Below are 23,966 nucleotides of genomic sequence, written 5' to 3'. Positions count from 1 at the left end.
AGGCGTGCGCAGGTGGCCGGCCGGCGCGGCAGGTACGGTGGTGGGAGCAGGCGTGGAGGTTAGGGGCGTTCGTCCTGCCTCGAGTGGGCAGGTGTCCCGGCTCAAGGCAGGCCCAGAGGGACCGCCGAGATCATCCAGTGCAACCCCTGCACTTACCAAGGAGAAAGTAAGTGTGTTGGGGGGCGAGGGTGTAGAGCGGGGCAGAAGCTTGCTAGGGCTTTTCAGAACAGGCCTCCCAATGGGAATGGTGTGGGTGGGAGAAGGGAGGAGTATGGTAGTTGCCTGACGTAGGGAGGGAAGGAACTGCCGGAAACAGCATTTGGGGGAACAAGCAGGGGGCAACCGTATTCAGGAGGTCAGGATGCCAAAAGTTTGGAGGCAGCACAGGGTAAATTAAACAGGTTTTGGACCAGACACACCTCACTTTTCCCCCCTTGCCAAACTGTGTGACCCTGAGCAAGTTGCTTCACCTCTCTGAGCATCAGCCTCCTGAGTGTGAAGTGCTTAGCTCCCAGAAAGGCTAAGACAAATGTCAGTTTTCTTCTTTTTCCCTTCTTCTTGCCCCTTCCCTGGGAACTTCACCCTCACTTTAGTTCCTGGCAGATTCTTTATTCATTTGGTGGAGGATTGACTAGGTACAAGGTGCTCTTCTGAGCACTGGGGGGATAAGGAGTGAACAGACAGATGAAATGACTGCCCTCATGGGGCTTACACTCTCGTGGAGGGAGATAGTAAACAGTGTCAGGTGGTGGTAAGTGCTGTCAAGAAAAAGAAAGAGGGGGCATGGAAAGTGTTGGGGGAGTGTGCTCAATTTTAAGTAGGGTAGTCAAGGAGGGCCTCACTGAGGAGGTGACATCTAAGCAGAACTGATCTAGGTGAGCCATGCAGAATTCTGGGGGAAGAGACTTCTGGGCAGAGAGAACAGCTAGTACAAAAGCCCTGAGGCAGGATTGGGCCGGTGCATTCAAGGAGAGGCAAGGTCAGTGAAGCCAGTGGAATGAGAGAGGCAGAGTATGGTAGGAGGTGAGGTCAGAGAGTGGAGGGCGAGGGAGATGGATAGGGTGGTCCTGGTGGGTCACTGCAAGACTTTGATGGAAGTGGGGAGCCAGAGCAGGGCTTGAGTTGGGGAGGGACGTGATCTGATTTAGGCTTAGTGAGGTCCCTCTGGCTGCTGGGTTGACAGTGGACTGTGGGGAGACAAGAGCAGGGAGCCAGAGGCCCGTATGGAGGGTGAGGAGGCCAGAAGGGGGTTGAGGCAGAGTGCTCCTGAGCGTGTTGCAAGTGAGCGTGTTCAGGTTGCTGCCCTGACAGTTTACATCCTCGAGCCGCATTCTCTTTTCTGCCCTGCTGAGGTCCATGCAGGCATTTTCTCTGGAGTGTGAACCTCGCACGGGACCTGCCAGGGGAGACATGTGTGTACACATGCGCATGCTGTCTCCGGGAGCTTCAAGATGCTGTCTCATGGCGTTGGACTCAGGCCTCCCTCCCCTTGCTGAAGCAGAATCAAGAAACCTCAGGTCAAGGAGCTGGAGCCCTTCTGTATGTCTGAGCCTTGATGTACTCATCTGAGAAGTGGGAGCAGAGACTGGGCTGAGGGCTGTGTGGGTGGAGCTCCAATGTCTGAATGTTGCTGCGCTGAGGCCAGGAGAGGGGTGGAGGTGCCGGAGGTGTCGAGGTACCTGGTAAGGGGTGAGGGGGGATACAGAGGTGTGAGGACGGGGTCTGCAGACTGAGAGGTGCATTGGAGGTGGAGGGGCAGGTCTGGGAGTGGGAGAGGTGCTGGTGGGGGCTGGGGTGTGGCAGGGCTGCACGGGGATGTGCTGGGTGCAGGGTGAGCATGCCAGCTCTCCTGGCCCTGGCACTCTTTGGCCTCTGCTCCCCCCACGCTGCCCCCTTGCTGCGCCTCATGGGCACCAGACCGGCTCCCACCTCAAGGCCTTTGTCTTCTGTCCTCTCTGCCTGGCGTGCTTTCCCCCGGATGTCCACCTGCTCCGTCTCCTCCTTCACGTCTTTGCTGCAAGGTCCCCTCTTGTGAGGTCTTCCCTGACCACCCTCTTTAATGCTGTAGCCCCACCCCCTCCTCCCTCTCTGACTTAATTTCTTTTCATGGCACTTGTCACCATCTTTCATATATTTTATGTATATTGTTTATTGTCTATCTCCTTCCATTGGAATCTAAGCTGCATGAGGGTAGAGACTTCTGTTTTGTTTGTTTTTTTACTGTGGTAAAACATGCATAATATTTATCATTTGAATCATGTGTAAGGGTACACTTCAGTGGCATTAGATACGTTTGCAATGTTGCGTAACCATCACCACTGTCTATATCCGAGGCTTTTTCATGATCCCCAACATAAAGTCCATACCCATTAAACAATAACTCCCCGTTCCCTTCTTCCCCCACCTCCTGGTAACCCCTATTCTACTTTGTCTCTGAATTTGCCTATTCTGGGTATCTCATATAAGTGGAATCATACAACATATCCTTCTGTGTCTGGCTTATTTTACTTAGCATATGTTTTCAAGATCCATATAAGTTGTAGCATGTATTGGAATCTCATTCCTTTTTATGGCCAAATAATATTCCACTATATGGATATACCACAGTTTGGTTACAGCTGTGTGCTCAGTGCCTGGCATGGTGCCTGACTCATAGTCAGTGCTTGATAAGTATTTGTTCAGTGAGTAAGTGAATGAATGAATGGCAGGAGTGATGAATCTTTATGACTTTGCTTTGGTTTTAGAACCATTGTGTTTGAGATCCTAGAGGAGCATTTAGACAGAGGTGACAGTGAGTGTCCCTAGGTGTTGAGGATGAAGGGGGCTAAGCAGAAAATGGGCCCCTCGACAGGATGAGCAGGTGTATCAAGAGGGGCCCAGCTGCTCTCCCCCTGAAGGGGCTCCTTCCTACCTGGACAAGCACCCCCACCCTCCCTCCCTCCCTCCAGATGAGACTTGGGGGGGATGTGGTCTTTGGTAGGGGTGCAGGCTCCCTGACTCTGGCCCGATCTGGCTTCTCTTCTCCCTTTGGGGGGCTCTGTGTGGTGGGGGTGCTCTGTGCCCATGGAGGGGGCCGGGTGCGGCAGGCAGGAGATGGTGTTCATGTCTGGCAAATATCCTCAGCCTGAGTGTCTGACCTCACCTGAGAGAGGGTCCAGATGTCCACCCTCATCCCTGCTAATTAGTGCAATTAATTAACAAGTAGCTTTGTGGCTCTGGGAGTCCTGGGCTCCCTTGGCATGCTGGGTTGGGGCAGCACTGGAAACAGGTGTTGGGGGCCTCTGAGGGGGTGGTGAGGGAGACAGGACTCCAGGCTGACCCTGCTCTGGGCAGAGTGCCCCCGTCCCTGAGCGATTGCAGGGCCCCTCTCTCTCTCCTGTCCAGCTGGGCCCAGGAGAGCCACGGCTGGAAAAAGGGGGCACCTAGTGTACCGAGGTGGGAGGGGGTTTAGCCAGGTCTTGCTGGAGGAGGCCTGAGTTCCATGGCAGAGCCACAGAAGGAACAGGAAACATGGTGATACCTATTCCAGGTTGGTGAAGAAGACATGGATTCTGCCAAGAGGACCCCTAGGCTAAAGGCAGGAGACACAGTCTCTAGCAGGAGGTCTCCCTGATCTGATGCAGGAGATGTACCCTGTCCTGGAGGATTTCTCCAATGTGATGGTGGAGTCACAGCTGCTGCCCTGAGGGAGCTCATAATCGGATGGGGGAGACACAGCTGCTGACCTGGGGGAGCTCCTAGTCTGATGGGGGAGACACAGCCCCTGCTCTGGGGAGCTCCTGGGCTAGTGGAGGAATTAAATAGAGCCCTTTGGGTGATGCAGCGATAAGTGCCAAAGGAGGGTGTTCAGAGAAGGAAGGGCAGGTCGGGTCCTCGGGGAAGGAGCTGCCCTGCTGCCCTTGAAGGAGTAGAGAGGGGTTAAGATGCAAGAGCAAATTCTCGACCAGGATGCCCTTGGCACCTCTGGGGACAGCGACCTGCAACACTGAATTGGGACACAGTCAGGTTGGCCTAAAGCAGAGGACTCGTTTGAGGGAGAAGATGGCCAAGGCCGGGTAGAGACGTAATGGGCAGCAGCCGTGGGACTTCTAGCTAGAGATGGTGGGGACCCACTCAAAGTTGGGAGGACACCTGCCACATGGCCACCAGGGATGTGGGTTACAGGGGTGGTGGGCTGGCTCAAGTGGTGGAATCGGAGAAGGAGCAGAGGATGCTCCTGGTGTATGTCATCGTGACCAGCTGGTTGTGGGCGAGAGAAAGAGGGTGTCTGGGGAGAATGACGGTTTGGAGGGAGGTACTCTGGATGAAGTGATGAGTTTTTTCAGTTTAACTTTTGTTTTTCTAACTTTTGCTTTAGAATCACTGAGTTTGACGTCCAAGGGGAGCATTCGCATAGAGAGTCATTAGGAGGGGGCCTGGGGCTGAGGGTGGAGGTCAGACCAGAGGTGGGAGATGCAAGGTGGCCTCAGCGCCTGTCCTGGTACTAATTAGGTGTTAGTAAAGAAGCCCCTGTTCCTCAGTGTGGGCCCCGGACCAGCAGCAGCCTCGCCTGGGAGCTTGTCAGACTGCAGACTCTCGGGTCTCGCAGGGCCTGATAACAGGCTCTGCATCTAAACCGGATCCCCCAGGGGTCTGTGTGCACACTGAAGGCCCAGCAGCTCTGCTCCAGGTGCTATCCTGAGTCCCCTAATTTTGAGGTTGAGGGAACTGAGGCTCAGAGTGGGAGAAGGTGGTGAGGCGTTGGCTGGTGTGGGAGTTCAGGTTCTTAAGGGTACCTGGGCTGAAGGTACTCATGGGGCGTAGGGTTCCAGGGGGAGCAGGGAACATGCGTGGAGGGGTGCTGTTGAGTGTTTAACAACTGGCTCTCTGGGGGAAAAGTCCTGACTTGTAGCATTCACCGATTTCCATGATGTAGACACTCCCACTGTAGCGGGTTTCAGGCTATCACGTGACGTCCCTGAATGTGGACTTGGAAAGAGATGTGCGTGATCGGCTCTTGGGAGGTAAGAGCCGACTCCAGCGTGTGCACATTTCTTGTCTTGGCCTGAGAAAAATATCAGATGAAACAGAACCGACCCCTCCCCCACCAACCTGATCCTCTGTCTACTCCCTCCACACCCCTAAGTGTGGACAGGTGGCCAGAAGGACTGATGGACAGACGGATGGTGCCGTGCTAGGGCCTGTGCACATGGTTGGCCTTAGGTGCTGTATGTGTACATATTCCCTCCCTGGGGACAGGATCATTGACATGGTGGCCTCTGCCCCTGTCCTAACTGAAGGTCACCCTCAGCCAGCCTGCATTTCAGTGAGCTCTCCAGGGCGGGAGCACTTGGAGCTTGCAGCCTGGGGAGCCGTTAGTGGCCAGACATGCCTAGTTTACTCTTTTCACCTGAAAAAAAAAATTTCTCCTAAGACTCAGATCACCGTGTGGGAGCAGCCTGAGCAGGCAGCCCTGGGCCAGGACCGGCCGGCTGTGGCCTGTTTATCCCACCCCTCCCGAAGCCCGGGTCTGGGCGGCGCGCCCTCGCCTGGATAGCTGTGGGCGATGGAGAGCCTGGCAGAGTGCAGAGCTCTGGGTTCTGGTCTTACCATTGCTGCTTCGTCACGGGGGACCCTGGGAACACATTTGTGACATTTACACACTTGGGTTGGGTGGTTTTGTGTTCCAGAACACTTGGACATGCATTGTCTTGTTTATCCTCATAACAGGCCTGCAGGGCATGTGCTGTTAGCCCTTTTGAGCCAGACGAGACAGCATTAAGAGAATTGCCCAAAGTTAACCAGTTGGGGAGGGCAGGGCCGCTTACCGCGGGACTCCGGACCCCACTCCTTCCGTGCCTCCACGCTGCCTCCCAGGCCCCTTCATCCTGCTAGGCCCGGTCTACCCACCTGTAAGTGAGATGGGCGGACTCAGTTCTTTTTAAAGACCCTTCCGCCTCTAGCATCCTGGGCATTGGAAAGGTCAGGGGAGAATGCCAGGGGCTCTTTTATTTTTTTAAACAATCTGGGAAAAGTCTGTAGAGTGGACCAGATATATGTGAGTGTGTGCATACGTGTGTGTGGATGGGTATAGATGAATGGATGTACTGAAGGTATGTAGGTGTGAATGTGTCTGGGTGTAGAGGTGTGTGTGTGCAGGTGCACAGGTCTACTGCCAGGTGTTGGCTGTTGTGAGCATGTGGATGTTGTGAACAGGTGTGGTTGTGTCACGGTGCATGAGTGTGCGGGTGCACAGGTGTACTGCTGGCTATCATGAGCACATGGACGTGTTGCATGAGAGTGTGCAGGTGTGTGATGGTATGGATGTGCATAAGTGTATATGTGAGTGTGCATTCATACTCAGTGTAAATGTGAGTGTGTACTGGGAGAGAAGCATAGCAGGACAGATTGATGTCTGTCTTTCCACCTCTCTTGGGACTCCCACCCCTTCCTCCCCGCACTGTGGTCTGCTCCACAGAGGATCTGTGGGAGGTTGGGAGTTCACCCAGACCCTGACTGCCCCACACTGAGGGCCAGGACCCGCTCCCGGCTCCAAGCGGGTGGCCACAGCCCTTCCCAGTGGGCTGGTCCCCACAACGACGGGTGCTGGATTAGCGGATGAGCGATACAATGGGCGCATATGGTCCCGCGTGCCGGGTGCGGCGCCTGGCCCCTTACTCAGCGCCACTAGGATTAGACCTAATGAATTGGAAGGAGTTAACAATGCTTCGGGGCCGAGCAGAGGCCCAGGAGGCCTGCGCAGGCCCTGTGCTGTGGCTGCCTTTCACCGCTGAGGTGTAATCCGCTTTGAAATCAAAGGTGGTACAAAGTATGAATTTAAATTTGACATTTACAGCTCCGGTGAGATGACGTATTCTGGAAGGGTCTCTTCTTCTTTAAGGGGGTTGGGGGTGGAGAGAGAGGAGGAAGGGACAGGAGGAGAGTGAAGCCATCTGCTCGCAGAGGAGCCCTGGGCTGGCCCAGTCCCGGCCAACTTTCCCCCATGCCTGGGGCTGGGGGAGGGGGCAAGGGGATCTAGGGGCAGCTGGAAAGAAGGAGGAGGGGGTACCATTCGTTCTCCCACCCCCTCCCACCCTCACTTCAGAGGGTCCACCCAGTGCAGCGTGCCCCTGATCCCAGAGCAGTCCCAAGAAGACAGCTAAAGCAGAATTCTCGCCGAGGAGGTTGTGGGCCCCATTTGTTTTCCTGTTGAATTGTGGTAAAATATATATAACATAAAACTTGCCATTTTAACCGTTTTCTAAGTGCACAATTCAGTGGCATTAGTTACATTCACAATGTTGTGCAACTATCACCAGTATCTCTTTCCAAAAATTTCTCGTCACCCCTAACAGAAACTCTGTACCCAATAAGCAATCACTTCCCATCCCCTCTCCCCACTGGGACCCTCTAATCTACTTTCTGTCTGTGTGAATTTGCTTATTCTAGGCATTTCATGTGGAATCATACAATAGTTATCCTTTTGTGTCCAGTTTCTTTCACTTAGAATAATATCTTCATCCATGTTGTAGCAGGTATCATAACTTCATTCATTTTTTATGGCTGCATAATATTCCATTGTGTGTATAGACCACATTTCGTTTATCCATTCATCTGTTGACAGACACTTGAGTTGTTTCCACCTTTTTGCCTATTGTGAATAACGCTGCTTTGAACATTGGCAAATAAGTATCTGTTCGAGTCCCTGTTTTCAATTCTTTTGGGTATATACATAGGAGTGGAATTGCTGGGTCATATGGTAATTCTATGTTTAACTTTTGGAGGACCCTCCAAACTATTCCACAGCAGCTGCACCATTTTATATTCCCACTAGCAGCACACGAAGGTTCCAATTTCTCCACATCCTCACCAACATTTATTTTCTGTGTGTTTTTAATTTTTTCTTTTCTTTTTTTTGTTTTTTTTGTTTTTGAGGAAGATTGGCCCTGAGCTAACATCTGTTACCAATCTTCTTTTTTTTTCCTCCCCAAAGCCCCCCAGTACATAATTGTATATGCTAGTTGTAGGTCCTTCTGGCTCTGCTATGTGGCTTGATGAGCCATGCTAGGTCCACACCCAGGATCTGAACTGGCGAACCTTGCGCCACTGAAGTGGAGTGCAAAAACTTAACCACTAGGCCACAGGGCTGGCCCCTTTCTGTGTATTTAAAAAAATTTCTTTATTATAGCCATCTTAATAAGGTGAAATGGTATCGCCCTTTCCCTAATGACTAATGATAGTGAGTATCTTTTCATGTGCTTTTTGCCATTCGTACATCTTCTCTGGAATCTGGCCCCATTTTATAGACAAAGGAAGCTGAGGCTTTAAACTCCCTGGTGTGGTGTGGCATCCTGGGCTCATTCGTATTTGACCCCAGCCCCTCCAGGCTCTCCACCCTCGTCCCTGCAGCGGCCACAAGGGACTGCCACATTCCCCAGACACCTCTGGGACTCTGCTGAGCTCTGGGCCAGGTGGAGAGATAGAGAGGTGTCTACTGTGTGGCAGCACCGGGCTGGACTCCTTCCCTCGGCCTGAGCCCCTTCCCTCAGCATCCCTCCAGGATGTCTTCCTACTCCATCTTCCACCCCAGGGCCGACAGTACGTCCTTGGGGCAGAACTTGACCTCCTCTGGGCTCCCAGAGAGCACTGGCCTTGTCCCAACATTGAGCTCCTCACAGCAGAAGGCGAGTGATGGTTTAGGTCCATTGTGGGAGCCATGCCCCTCCCCTGGGGCGCTGGATCTCCAACTGCACGATGTCTCACCAAGCATTTGCCTGGGAGAGGGAGAGGACTAGGAGAACATCAGCATTTTCTAACATTTATTGAGCACTTACTGTATGCCAGGCCGTACTAAGCTCTTTACTTCTATAACTTGTCTCAACTTCACAACACCCTCACGAGGCAGGTACTTTTAATATCTTCTTACAGGATCCAGCTCCTCACAGGTGGGCACAAGGGGACCTGTTCCTGTTGTCCTTGCGTCTTTGATGGCCACCCTTCAGCCCTCCCAAGCCTTCTGTCCTCTGGCACAGCCCTTCTGGCTCTCGTACCTTTTCATCCCATATTTATCACGTCCCAGATTTGGATGGGGGTGATCAGCAGGCTTGGTCATGAGAAAATAACGTCTGACCCCTCATCCATGTGTTGGTCTTCATGCCTCCTAAGCTCATCCCTAAGGATTAGTGAGCCCTCGATCTGGTGAGTAGGGTGGGGGTTATTCTCCCATTATTACAGATGAGGAAACTGAGGCTCAGAGAAGTTAGTAGTTTGTCTGATATTATACAGACAGTGGGGATGGAGGCCGACCTCAATTCCAGATCTTTGGCCCTCGAATCCAGGGCTCTTTTCTCTAACCAAGTTGCCTCTTTAACTCCAGGAGCTGGTTTCATCAACTTATAACAGACATTTTAAAACACGACCCCATTCTTAGGTTGATTTTCCTCCAGCCCTTAATTTTCTCATCCCTAAAATGGGAACAATAAAACCTGCCTCTCGCGTCTGCTGGAAGAGGTTGTCATGAATGGAAAGCATCCCATACAATGCCTGGCACGTCGTGGGTTCTCCGTAATTACTTTCCCTCCACTCTTTGGGCACATACCCCCCTGTCCTTGGGGGTCTGCTGTGGTGGGAATGAGAATTTCTGCGTTGGGGGGTAGTGGACCGCGTTTGAAGTGACAGTGACAGATGGGTGCGGTGGCTCTCCCAGGCGCCCGGCCAGCCCTGCGGTGTGTGTCCGCCAGTCCCCGGACATTTCCTCCCTCCTCCTGGCCACGATGAGGTGTCATTTGCTGCCTGTCCCTTCTCGTCATCGATTTCCAAGTCGTTAATTAACGGGGCTTGTCAGCTGAGAAGATGAATTCTGTCCTCGGCTCTCGGGGCCTTTTGTTTTGGGATTGTAAATGTTATAGATCTCCCATGATGGAAGGCCATGGGGTCAGGGGGCGCCAGGCTGCCCAGTGGGGGTGGCAGACAGGGAGAGGAGCCTATGGGCCTGGCTGGGCCTTGTTGGCCTGGGACGGGCCCCCAGTGGCCCCTCAAAGTGGCCTCTCTGGCTTGGCTCCCTGGGGTCGGGGTCGGGGATAAGGGGAGTTTTTCTGTCATCCAGAACTTCATTCTGTGAGAAGCTGCCGTGTACTAAACGGTGTGGATTAGGCTGTGCCCAGGATAGGGACTGGCTAGAGAGAGATGCAGACCCTACTCAGTCTGATGAAGACAGCATTATCCTCAGGGAGTAGCTAGTCTGATGCGGGAGACACATTCTTCTCGTTGGGGAATAACCAGTCTGATGAGGGAGTCACAGCTCTGGCCTGGGAAGGCCCTCAGTCTGATGGGGGAGACACCATTTCTGTACTGGGAGACCCCCCAGTCAGATGGGTGACGTAGCTCTGCCGTGGGAACCCCCCAGTCTGATGGAAAACACAGACCCTGCACTGGGGGAGTTTAGGCCTTGAAAAAAAGAAAATATTTGCTGGTAAAAAGCTACGCGGAGCTTGACGCAACTGAATTTGGATCCTGTTTCCCAGTATCTGAGGACAGCCACTCCCTGGGCAGGTGGGTCAGGGACCCAGACCCCCCGCCTCCCATGTGAGGTCTTGGGGCAGGCAAATGGTTTCACCAACAGCTGAGCTGAATTCCAGGAGGGCAAGACTGACGCCTAAGTACACAGGCTGATATAAAAATAAAAATTCCACACTTGGTTTCTGATGCTCTGAGCCATGGGATTTGTGTTTCGGGAAGAGCGTGCAGACCACTGACCGATAGCCGGGGAGCAGCCATGTCCAGCGAGGAGGCCCAGCTTCTCTTATGCAAGGAGACGGTGGGGAAGGAAGAGCGTCCCCTCCATGTTCTGGGTGGTGGGGGCTGCTCTGCCCTGGGGCTCACCACCGCCGGCTGAATACGGACTAGAGCTCAGGGTAGGCCCTCTAGAGACCCAGTTTCAGCAACAAGATTGCTTCTGTCTTGCTGTGTGATCTTGGGGCCTTTTCCTCCTGTCTCTGGGCCTCTGTTTCCTGTGAGAGAAGGAGAGCAAAGATGCCACCCCTTGAAGGCTCAGTGTGGTAGGTGCAGCTCAGGCTTCCAAGCCAGACCCCTGGGGATTGAATCTGGGCCTGGTCTCTTACCCAGCCAAGCAGTTCAACCCCTTTGAACTTCTCTTTCTTCTCTGTAGATCAGGGATGCTAGTAGCACACGCTTCCTAGGGCGGCAGTGAGGATTGGAGGAGGTGTCGGGGTAAAAGGTTTAGATCAGTGCTTGGCTCAATACTTGTAGCTGACGATGAGATCACTGCAAAGGGGGCCGGCGCTGCCCCCGGCCAGCAGCCAGATTGGCTGCTTTCAGCCCATTGAGCATTTATGGGACAGCAGTGGTTGTCCCCTCCCCTCGGCCAGTTCACCACCCCCTCCTCTTTCTGATTCCTGGGGCCCTGCTGTGGGGGAGCTACCCCAGTGTCCACCTGCTGCTGGGAGTGGGCAGAGGAGATACACCAACCCGGGACCCTCAGAAGCTCCCCGGCTCCCGGGTTCCTGCTAGAGCTGGAGGAAATGCAGCCTGGTTGGGCAGCCCTCCCTGGGGTTGGGGGAGGGCATAAGAGCTCCAGATGGTGGCTTTGAGCAGGAGCGGAGCGAGGAGCAGAAGTCCTACTGGTGGTGGGGGGCTTCCAAGAGCCTGTGCCCTCAGGCTGAGGTGGGAGGGGCCCTTTGCCCCAGTGACAGCCCTGGGGGTGAGAGGGACGCAAAAGCCACAGCTGCCCATCCCCTCTGCCTTATAAATGGGCCCAGGACATCAGCCCCACCCTCGGCCCTCCAGAATCAGGGAGTGGGAGGGGGCAGCTTCACATGATTTGGGGGCAGGGAGCGTCACTTGGGGAGCCAGATCAGTGAGGGCTATCCCAGCACATGAGATGGACTCCAGGGTGGGAGGCAGAGTGGGGTGCCCCTCAGGTTCCCCACCCCCACCTGACCCAGGCCCCCATTTTACAGATGGAGGAACTGACATCCAGAAAGGGCCACTTACCCAAGAGAACGTGAGGAGCTATTGGCAGAACAGGGACTAGAATCTAGATCTCTGGACTCCCAGTCCAGTGCTCTCTGCTCATCACTATCTGGTGGGATGAGGCCCAGGCCAGGAAATGAGCCCAAGAGCCCCCCCCCCCCCCTTCCCTCCAGATACTCCATAGTTTCCTTTCTGTGCAGCCTGGGCCCTGGCTTGGAGTAGTGAACAAGTGAATGAATGGAAAAGAAAGAACGAATGCTGTGGTTTTCTCTTCGGCTCTAATGGGGCCCTGGCTGGAGCCCTCCCCATTTCAGAGTGATCCCCCAATAGTCCCACTGGACAGATGGAAAACTAGAGGTCAGGGACAGTGGCTGTGGAATGAGCCTCTGTGGGATCTGACGCTTCCTGGCTTCCCAGGGAGCCTGGGGTGGGGTGGGCAGGGAGATGGGGACCCCAGCTGGGAGGCAGAAGAGCCTTGCCTGTGGGGGGTGTTGGTGGATGCTGGGGTCCCTGCCCGAGGCCTGGGGTGAGGACTTCCCCTCTGTGGGGGCTGCAGGCGCTCACTTCTATCCTGCGGAGGCAGCTCCTGAGGTTCCTCTCTCTCCCTCTGTAAATCAGGAGCTAAGGGTCTGGAATCTGGGAGGAGGAGCCGGGCGGGGCGCTGTTGGGGAAATTTACAGCCGTGATTTTCTCCTCCACATTGGGAGCTATGGGGCTGCAGTAACTCTGCTGTGGCTCCTGATAAATATCGCCCACGCCCCTAGCCTGACACTCCATTTACTGCGCAGGGGTAGGGGCGAGGCTACTGCAGGGAGGATGAAGGGTAGACTTCAGCCAGAACTTCCCAGACACTGGGAGGGTTTGAGTACACAGAAATGAGTGAGTGGTGGAGGCAGCAGTGTGCAGAGGCTGGGGGATGGATGGATGGTCTGTGGGGTACCACTCATCCATTCGACAAATATTTAATGAGTGTCTAATATGTGCCAGGCTCTGTCTGTGCCAGGTGCTGTTGAACATGACAGATGTGAGCTGAGCCCACTGGCGCCAGGGGTGAGGTGGACTTTCAAGGAATAACCCTACAAACATGGGGATGTCCTCGCTGGGAATGGTGAGCCTGCCTTCTGATTCCTTGTCGCCAGAGGGGGTCTGAGGGAATCACAGCCCTCCAGTATCTGGGCCGGGCCTGAGGCCTGGGAGCGGCCTCCTCTGCCCACAGTGACCTCCAATCAAGGTCTTAATTACAGCTGCCTGCCCTATGGTGGCCTCTCATGGTGACGTCTTCATATGGCCCTGGCACCATCAAGTTTGCTGGTCTCCCCTCCCGGGCCCCTCCAAACAAGTCTCAGGGGGCCCATCTTTCTGTGGGACAAGTCTGGCCTGGGCTGGGCTGTGGGGGTCAACCTGCCCCTCTCCCTCCCACCCCTACTTCTTAAAGTGGTGCCCAGAGTTCCAGGACATAGGTTCAGTTAGAAAAAAGATACTTCTTGAGCAGTGGAGGTGAGAGGACGAGGGTCATCACCAAGGCCCTCAGAGAATAATTTAAGACACTGAACAAAGATCCCAGACCCGGAGGCAGCTTGGTGAGGAAGACAGAGCACCCGAGACATCAGGGGGCCTGACTCTTGGCTTGGCGACCTTTCTGCTATGTAGCCTTGGGAAGTCCCTGAGCCTTGGTTTCTCATCTGTAAAATGGGGTTAAACATACCTAACGTTGTCATGTTAAGTGTTAAAGAATTAAATAGGAAAATACTTCGTAAACTGGAAGGCGTACATGTGCTGGCAAAATAAGGGGATGAGATTAATCAAACAAACGATATCAAGCCCCTCCTTGGTTCAGAGACGTGAAGCCATGTGCCAGTATCACAAGGAGAACTCACAAGGGGGGACTGGGACTCAAATGTTTGCTTCCAAAGCCGTAAATCTCCATCGGGCGGTGGGTGGGGTACAGCCTGGTCTGACCTCACCCCAAGCCATGCCGGCCAAGGATGTAAGAACTAGGACTGATTTTTCAAAAGTATTCTGCCTGCTTTTACTAGGTAATACCCACTCAAAGTACAAAATTCAAAAGGTACAAATGGATGAGAATGGGGAGTAAATCTCCTGTCCCTGTGCCCGACCCCCCAGTCCCCTCCTTGGAGGCAACCGTTATTGCTTGTTTTATTGCATACCCTTCCAGAGAGAGTTTCTCTATGCACACTAGGCATATATATATTTATGTACATATTTAGATAGTTTAAATTTTTTGCAAAAAGAGGCACATACTAGATGCACCTTATTTCTAGGAAGCACTTTCTAATGATCAGAAGTGAGCTCCCCGTTACAGGCGGTGTTCAGGCAGAAGCTGGGTGGCTGCCTGGATGTTGCAGAAGGGAGCCCAGCATTGGATAGGGCTGTTCTGTGCTTCTCTCCTGAATCTTCTCTGTCCCCACACTCTGCAGAGTTGGAAGTGAGGTGTGGAAAGGTGAAGGCACATGGTCTGTCGCACAGTGATTCTGTAGAAAAGCTGGTGAAGACCAGAAGGATGAAAATGACACTGGGGCCAAGCCCATGGGAAGATGCCCAGTGGTGCTTGAGTCTAAGATGGGGGCAGGCCAGGGAGGCCTAGGACATCCCAGGAGAGAGTCCGTCATGCCTTGGGGGTGATCAGGGAGAGATGGCAGCATGGGAACCCCTGCAGCCCGCTCGTTTGTTTGTAAAGGCTCAGGCAGGAATCTGCCCTCATGATCCTGAAGACTCGGGTTGCAGGGCTCAGAGCTGGCCCTGGGGACTCAGTGGGGGCAACTGGCGTCTGACCCCCTAAACCCAGTGTCTCTACTGATCGCCAGGCCAGATAAAGGGCAGGTCGCTGGCTGACCTTATGCCTCGGGGCTCTTGGTGGGGAGGGGGTGGTAGTGCTGCTGGTAGAGAATCCTGCTCTCAGGACAGGAAACCCTCAGAAGAACTTCTTGTCCACTATCTCCCAAACTTCAGTCATTTGCATTCGACTTTCATAATGCTGACCATTTTTGAGGTCCCCTGTATTTTTAAAACTGAGAGTGCACTTAAGTGCACCGCTTGATCAGTTTCCACATGTGAATTCACCCCATCACAATATGAAGCATTTCCAGCACCCAGAAGGCTCCCTCTTGCCCTCCCCCCATCAGTACCCCCCAGAGGTAACCATAGACTAGTCTTGTCTGTTTCTGAACTTCATATAATGGGCTCATCCACCAGGCCCTCTTCTTCATCTTGCCTCCTTCACTCAGCATCTTATCTGTGAGCTCCGTTTGTGGTGTGGGGTGAAGCAATAGTCTGCCCTTTCTACATGCTGCATAAGATTCAATTGTGGTAATATGCCGCAATTTATTTATCCAATCTCCTGTTGATAGACACTTGAGTGTTCTCTGGTTTGGGGCTGCTGTGGATAGTCCTGTACCTGCCTTGGGTGGCCACACAAACACATTGGTGTGCGCCTGGGGGAATAATGCTGGGTCATGGGGTTTCACCCCCTATTACAGTTCATATACAATATTGTTAATGAACCCACTTTTGTGTAAAAGTTTGCGGTGTACACACAGAAGACTACACAAGTTATAAGTGGATATCCAGATGGATTTTTCACAAACTGACCATGTTTGTGTAACTGACACCAAGCATGAAAAACATTACCAGGACCCCAGAAACCCCCACGGACCCCCTTGCAGTCTCAAACCTCCTCCATGGGGAATTACTCTCCTGGCTTCTAACACTGTAGATCACTTTTGTATTTATTAAAACTTTATAAAAATGGAATCGTATGGAATAGACTCTTTAGTATTTGGCTTCTTGCACTCAACATTATATTTGTGAGATGCATTCATGTTGCATGTAATAGTACTTTGCTCTCATTGCTGTATAGTATTCCATAGTTTGAATGTACCACACTTAATTTATCCACTCTTCTATTGGTGGACATTCAGCTGTTACCAACAGTGCTGCTCTGAAGGGTCTTGGACAGGTCTTGGGTGTACACATCTCTATTTCTAGAAGTGGAATTACTAGAGAACAAACCTCTTAAACTTAAATACACTCACTTATTTTTACATGAATAGACTTTAGAGAGCTTTTGAGTTTCAGAAAAATTGAGGCGGAAGTACAGAGTTCCTGTATACCCCCTCTGCTGCTGCCCACAATTTCCTCTGTTATTAACATCTTGCATCACTGTGGTACATCTGTTATAATTGATGAACCAATATTCTTAGACTATTGTTAACTGAAGTCCACAGTTTATATTAGGGTTCACTCTTTTTTTTTTTTTTTGAGGAAAATTAGCCCTGAGCTAACATCTGCTGCCAATCCTCCTCTTTTTGCTGAGGAAGACTGGCCCTGAGCTAACATCCGTGCCCATCTTCCTCTAATTTATATGTGGGACGCCTGCCACAGCATGGCCTGACAAGCAGTGTATAGGTCTGCACCCGGAATCTGAAAGAGCGAACCCCAGGCTGCTGAAGCAGAACGTGCGAACTTAACCGCTGCACCACCAGGCCGACCTCTAGGGTCCACCCTTTGTGTTGTATAGGTCTGTGGGTTTTGACAAATGCATAATTTCGTGTGTTCACATTTACAACATTACACAGAACGGTTTCACTGCCCTGGAATCCTCTGTGCTCCACCTGTTCATCCCTCCCTCCCCCTGACCCCTGGCAACCACTGATCTTTTTACTGTCTCTATAGTTTTGCCTTTTCTAACATGTCATATAGTTGGAATCATGCAGTTTCTAGCCTTTTAGACTGGCTTCTTCCACGTAGGAATGTGCACTTAAGTTTGCTCCATGTCTTTTTGTGGCTTGACAGCTCATTTTTTAACGCTGAATAATATTCCATTGTATGGATACACCACAGTTTGTTTATTCATTCACCTTTTGAAAGACATCTGGTTGCTTCCAAGTTTTGGCAATTATGAATAAAGCTGCTATAAACATTCATGCAAAGTTTTTTGTGTGGACATAAGTTTCCAGCTCATTTGGGTTGATACCCAGGTATATGACTGCTGGATCTTATGGTAAGGGTATGTTTAGTTTCATAGGAAACTGCCAAACTATATTCCAAAGTGGCTGTACCATTTTGCATCCCCACCAGCAGTGAATGAGAGTTCCTGTTGCTCCACATTTAGTGTTGTTAGTATTTTAGATTTTAGCCATTCTAATAGGTAGTTAATAGCATCTCATTGTTATTTTAACTTGCAATCCCCTAATGACATGTGTGGAGTGTCTTGTCATATGCTTGTTTGCCATCTCTATATCTTCTCTGATGAGATGACTGTTCAAATCTTTTGCCCACTTCTTGAATTTTCTTATTGTTTAGTTTTAGTCATCTTTGTATATTTTGGATACAAGTCTTTTATCAGATATGTATTTTGCAAATATTTTTTCCCAGTCTGTGGCTTTTCATTCTTAAAATATATTCATGTTTTAAAATGAAACTTCATATCCCAGCAGTAATGGAGAAACAAAAATCATTTGCCATGAAAGAAGGCAACCATAAAAATAAATAAAATAGAAAACCACGTGTCATTCCATTCTAGCGAGTCCTGCCAACTGCTCCACAGCTGAGCCTGAGGCTTAATCTCTCCTGTTAAAAAGGGAACCAAGAAGTGGTAGAGAAGTGCCAGCTGTTCCAGCACCAAAGCAAGACCTTCTCCTGGTCAAAATCAGAACGTTTGAAAAACAATTGAGGGGTAATTTTTTGCTCTGTGTAAGAAATGTTATTTAATGCTGACCAGTGTATCAACTAAAATAATCTTTGGGAATCGCTGATACGGTCTACCTCTTTGCCCCTGCCTCTACCCCTCTGGTGCTAAGTGCTTTGATCTTTCACCCTGTGTGTGCACACCTGTAGGGAACAGGAAACCCCTCCCTTCCACGGCAGCCTCTCTCTAGGGGCAGCTCTAGCAGGAAGCTGTTTATTGCATCAAGCCAAATCTCCCTGTAACTTTCCCCACTGGTCCTACCTCTCCACAGTGGGGATCCCAGGATCAGAGCTGATCCATTTGCCTCAGAGAGCCATTAACCTCCCGGAACCTCCATTTCTTCATCTAAAAATTGGGGAGAAAATACTTTCCAGGGATGATGGAAAAAAATTTAATGATGAAATGAGATAACAGCATGTAAAGTGCTCAGCCCCATGCCTGGTCCCTGGGGAGGTGGGAAGAAAGGAGCCCTTCTGTTGATTCTCCTGTGAATTCATCTATAAAAGGAGGTTGGGAGGGATTGGTACAGTTTTTTTAGGGGGTGTCTTAGCATCATTAAGAGGGGCCAGGATCTGAAAGTCTGGGGAGGCCCCACTGTGAAATGACTGGGTCTGTGTCCTAATAGAAACTTAGGGATAATCTGACCTGACGTCTTCATTCCACAGTTAAAAAATCTGGAGATTAGAGATGCTGAGAGATTAGTTCAAAGTCACATGATGAGAGGCAGAGCAGAGACCTGTGGGGGCAGGCAGTGTTTTCTCAGTGCTGTGTAGAAGAAGGAGCACTGAACTGGGAGTCCTGAGCCCCAGCTATGGGCTGTCCAGCTATGTGGATACTTTACTGTGTGACCTTGGGCAAGAATCTTTCCTTCTATGGTCTCAGTTTCCTCACTTATGAAATGAGGCATTGACCTAAATAGTTTTGAGGTTCCTTCTGGCTGTAAAATCCTGTGATCAAGGAGATGGTTCTTGAGCTTGAGGGAAGGCTGGAATCAACTTATCCAAGAGAGAAGGGCATTCCAGGTGGAGAAACAGCACAAGCAAAGATTGGGGAAGTAACCAGATTGGACATTTGGGGGATGAGACCCCAAGGCATTTTAAGTGTATAGGAAAGCACTTAGCATGGTATATGGCTCAATAAATTCATTTCCTTTTCCCTGAGCAAAACTTCTGATTTCCACAGCTCTACCTCATCCATTAGATAGAGGATAATGTTGTTGAACCAAAGTCCACACTCCTTTTCTTCCAAAGCAGTGAAGTTGTAGCTTGGCACATGGTTGCCCAGCTAGGGACCAAATTCCTCAGCCCCTTGTAGCTTGGTATGGCCACATGACAAAGTCCCCACTAATGGAATGAGAGTAGAAGTGATGTGTTGCTACTTCTAGGCCTGGACCTTAAAAACACTACTCGTGGGGCGGGCCTGGTGGCACAGTGGTTGAGTTTGCACATTCTGCTTTGGCAGCCTGGGATTCACCGGTTCAGATCCCAGGTGTGGACCCTATGCACCACTTGTCAGGCCATGCTGTGGCACGCATCCCACGTATAAAATAGAAGAAGATGGGCATGGATCTTAGCTCAGGGCCAGTCTTCCTCAGCAAAAAGAAGAGGATTGCCGGGAGACGTTAACTCAGAGCTAATCTTCCTCAAAAAAACCCACAAAACAAAAAACCCCACCCCTATACTGTTCACACTTTCTCTCCTTCCTGGAGACATTGTGTGAACATGCCTGTGACCCAGCATGACTGTGCCGACATCACCAAGGGCTGGTGGGAAAAAACCTCATGGACGGAGTGGGTTCTTATCTGGCTGTGTGGAGCAGCGCAGCCCTCCTGCTCACAATGTTACATGAGAACAAGGTAAACCTTTCTGTTCTTTAGGCCAGTGGTCTCTTTGTTACAGCAGCTCAGCCTTTTACCAGAACTAACACGATGTCTCTAGGAGACTAGGGGCAGAGGGGAGATCAGGTGGACTCCTCAGTGCTGAGTTTGAGGGTTTCTGAGGGCTGGCTTGCTTCTCTCTCATGAGGAGCTCTGTCCTTTGGCTCCTCTCCCTGGGTGATGGATAAACACCCCTTAGAATGAATGGAAGGTCCCTATCAAAAAAAAAAAAAAAGAAAGAAAGAAAAAGGAAAAGAAAGGAGGGAGGCAGAGAAAGAGAGAAATAGAAGGGAAGTCAAACATAAAGCTAAAGAATCCTAGGTCACAGAGCTGTAAAAGGCCTTTGAGATGCTCTTGACCACTTACAGCCCTCCTAGCCACCTCCACTTCTGCCTTTTACAGAGGAGGACATCCAGGCTCCGGGAGGTATAGTCATAACTAAAATGGTTGAGAATGGAGGACAAGCAGGTGAGGGCACTTGTGCTGCTGTCCTTGGTCCTGAAACCCCTCGCACTCTGAGTCATGATTATTGCTTGCACTCTGGGACATTGATGATTCCCTTTGTTCTCTTGTAGGAATTCTGAACCCAGGAAGAGAAGAGGGGGTCATGAGACAAAAAGAAGGTCACTGAAAAAGAAGGACATAGGGACAGAGGCTATAGAGAGGCTTGGCTGTGACAGATTGTCAGGGAGAAGGGGAGAGACTTTTGTTTTGATGTTGTTTTCAAACAACAGCAGTTACCTGGAAAGAAACCAACCACTACCAACTATAGCCTAAATATAAAGTGACTGAGGAAGCATAAGAAATGTGTCTCAAGCGATGCAAAGCTGTGCGTGTATCAACATGAGCAAACTAATTCAGATGGGCATGCAGAACACAAATGGGAGGGGTGATGGGGTTGACTGTAGTTATTCTTTGCTTTTTGTTTCTTGCCTGATGAAAAATTTGCAATTTTTGCACTGTCACAGAGCACTCAAAACTGTGATTATGTTTCACAATTTCGACAGCTAGTTTCATGTACTTTAAGTAGTTCTATTCTCTTCTAGGCAATTTGAACAATTTGCTCTTCCCTGGGAAGTTAAGGGAGGACCACACTTGCCTCCACTTCCCACTAACCCTGCACGGAGAGCAAGCCATACAGCTGGCATTTGTTGAACACTGCTCTAAGTGTGTTGTGCATAAGAACTCATTTATTCCTCATAACAACCCAAGGAGGTAGGTACCATTAGAATAGATGAGGAAGTGGAGTGTCAGACTGGTAGGTACCTGGTCTGAGGTGACCAGCTGGTAAATGACAGGCTGGAATTTGAACCAGGTATCCTGGCTCCATATCCTGCATTCTCAGCCGTTAGCTAGTCCAACTCTTGGTGTCTTACTTGATGACAGCAGAACCATACCCAGGCTTCCTGATTTCTAGACTAGACACTTTCCTCCCCACCATCTCCATGTAGGTACATCATGGGACCAGAGTCCATTTGCTGAAGGGAGATGCAATGGTAAGTTCTGCAGATCTGCCCTGAATACGAGGCACAGGTGGGAGACATGGGAGGAGAAAGCAGGCTCCTGCTGAGACCCGGACTCCAGCCCCTTTTCATGCCCCAGGGAGCTCCGGCCAGGGAGGAAGATCCAATTTCCAGGCATAGTTGAAACTGGAGCTGGGCTGCCCCCTCCCGCTTGCCTCCTGTGCCCCTCCCCTATGTGTGCTGATGTGGAATAGACCGAGGGCACAAGGGGAAGTATTGTTCCTGCCCCTACCTCCTGCGACCCAGCTCCCAGCGGAGCGTGGAGGAGTTTGTGTAACTTTCCTGGGGGTTAAGAGCAGGTCAATGTGGGGCTGTAGCCCAAGCTACTCTCCCAGCAAAAGGAGCCCCGGGCTAGGCCCGGCGGCCCCGTGGGAACAACAGTGCATACCTGCTGCCCATGCCCTGAAACGGGAGGGCAGCCCAAGCTGCTGGGCGTGAAGATGCAGACCCCAAATCCCCCAGCTGCCCCACTCCCAGCCTGGGCCTCGGGCACAGAGGCAGATCGCAGAAGCCAGAACTGACAGGGAACCTGGAGACAGGCAGCCCAATGCCCACATCTGACAGGTGGGCAGATTCAGGGCCAGAGAGGAAAGAAGAGCAAATGTTAATCATACACCTAACTGAGTGCCATTCATTCATTCATTCAATAATCACTTGTAGAATGTTAAATGTGGACACGATCCTAAGAGGTTCATTATATTTCTCATTCAGATTGGCATTCAGGGGAGGAAATAGAGGCTCAGAGAGGACATGAGATCTTCCCAAGTCTACACAGCTGGTTTGGAGCAGGTCTGCTGAGTGCCAACCCTCAACTCTCACTCATGACCAGATTTGCAAACATATATGTGTATGATGCATAGAAAGTCAGATCGGGGAGGGGTCTAAGAACATATCTGGTCTGTTCTCCTGTCTCCTGGAAAATATGACAGAGTCAATTACACTCAACAATTTATTTGGTGTCTACTCTGGGCAAAGTACTTAATTGATTCTCTTCTGGGAAGATTTCCAGGAACCAGCCAGCCTCCTGCATTGGGAAGTTAGTTCTGATAAAATCTTTCCTCCTTTAACTTAAGCCATTTTCCCATTTGTCATACACAGGATGTGAAGATAGCTTGCGTTTCAAGCAAAATTCTTCCCCCTCACAGGGTGAGCAAAGGCTAGAATAGGATCACAAATGTGGAAGTGCAAAGGCACGTTCACTCCCCGTGAATTGGTGGGATGAATGAAAATGTACACAAAATTCAACATTTACACTACTTCAAAAGTTTATAGGAGATATTCATGTACACTCAGTCCACATGGCAATCCTGGAAGGCAGGCATTTTATCCCCCTTTTACTGATGAGGAAGTTAAGGCTCAGAGAGCGTAAGTGGGTTGCTGAGGGCCACAGAGCTCATGAGCAGCAGAGCTGGACCAGCACCCTTGCCTGCTAGTCCAGTGCTCCTTCTGTGGCACCATGTGATTCAGGTAGATGTGCATGGTACCAGTGAGCAGTGAAGAATAGTGACAGTGGCAGGTGTGTGTCTCTGGCATTCTTGCAAGGAGGGAAATGCTCGGTTGGGCTGGAAGCCCAGTTTCTTTCTCCCCTGGAGGGGGAGTGGAGGTGGAGGAGGGACTTCTATCCGGCCAGATGTGTTGGGAGGGAGAGTGAATTCATGGCTTGGGTTAATGATCCCTGCAGCCTACATCACTGGGTGATGGGAACAGGTGGCCAAAGCCAGGCTGACCATCCAGGGAATGGGGCTGGCTGAGTTAGGATGCATCAGCTGCGGTCCACTCCCCACCCCCACCCCCCGCAACCAGGGGGACAGATAGAGGGTAACTCATCTCATGGTCCCTGCCTTAGTTCAAACCCTCATCAGTGTGCTTCCAGACCATTACAACTGCCTCCCAACTGGGCCCTTGTCCCCAGCCCCATCAAGTCCTATGGCTCCTCCTTGCTGCAGGCAGAGCTGGGTGTATATGACACAAACCTGCTTGTGTCACTTCTCTCCAGAGAATCCTTCAGCCCCCTCTCCCCGAGTGCAGAGCCCAAACCCCAAAGCAGGCTCTCCTCATTTGGCCCCAACTTATCCTTCTAAACTTGATCACAAAACTTCCCTTTATGTACCCTGCGCCTTCACAGAGGCTTCCCACCCCCACACCTTTGTCCTTGCTGTTGCTGGAATGCCCTCCCCCTCAGTCCCTGGCATTGATCTTTCCCTCTTTTCAACTTGCAACTCAGTTTTTCTCTTGTGACATTTACCACTTTCTTACTTGTGTTTCTGTGCATTTTATCTCCTGCCCTGGACCAAGATGTATCTTGTTTAGTCCCCTCTGGCCCCCGCACAGCACTAACTCATGGTAGGGGCTTGGTAGCCCACAGTGGGCGTGGGCTAGGCCAGAGTTGGGAAGGCGGTGGAGGGCAGTGCTCACGGCGCAGGCTCTGGAGCCAAGATGTGCCTCAGTTCAAATCCTGGCTCTGCTGCTTATTAGCCATGTGACTTTGGGCAAGTTGTTTCACATCTGTGCCTCAGTTACCCCATCTGTCAAATGGAGATAATAGTATCTGCCTCATGGGATCCTTGAGGATTAAATGAGGTAACAGATGTAAAACATTCAGAACAATGCCTGGCACATAGTTAGTAGTAAATAAATGTCAGGTATTATTTATAATCTAATCACTTCAGTGGGCTAGATGAGATTTTATTGTCAAATGAGGGTTTCAAACAGAGAACTAACATTTATGGAGCACCTGCTGTGTGCCAGGTGGGGTGCTAGGCATTTCCACATGCTTTTCCTCCTTCAGTCCCCACAAGGATATGGGAGGGAGGCAGCATTCTGATCTTTCATATGAAGAACCTGAGGTTCAGAGATTAAGTGATGGGCCTGTGGACACACAGATGGGAAA

The 23,966-nt window shown here is 51.0% G+C and overlaps 1 long non-coding RNA gene across 2 annotated transcripts; it reads left to right on the top strand.

Annotated features, from left to right (window-relative positions):
- On the top strand, positions 1-22,026 carry LOC123276420 (uncharacterized). Of its 2 annotated transcripts, XR_006512860.2 has the most exons (4): positions 1-166; positions 1,353-1,539; positions 12,958-13,078; positions 20,129-20,731. It is a non-coding gene; the product is annotated as an uncharacterized lncRNA (long non-coding RNA). The 2 variants fall into 2 exon arrangements; XR_011493716.1 differs by lacking the exon at positions 12,958-13,078 and having other exon boundaries at positions 23-166; positions 20,129-22,026.
- The last annotated feature ends 1,940 nt before the right edge of the window (positions 22,027-23,966 follow it).

Source organism: Equus asinus, chromosome 13 (genome assembly GCF_041296235.1).
Source record: "Equus asinus isolate D_3611 breed Donkey chromosome 13, EquAss-T2T_v2, whole genome shotgun sequence".
Lineage (NCBI taxonomy): Eukaryota > Metazoa > Chordata > Mammalia > Perissodactyla > Equidae > Equus > Equus asinus.
The sequence above is the reverse complement of the archived record's forward strand: the minus strand, read 5'-3'. Positions and strand labels throughout refer to the sequence as shown.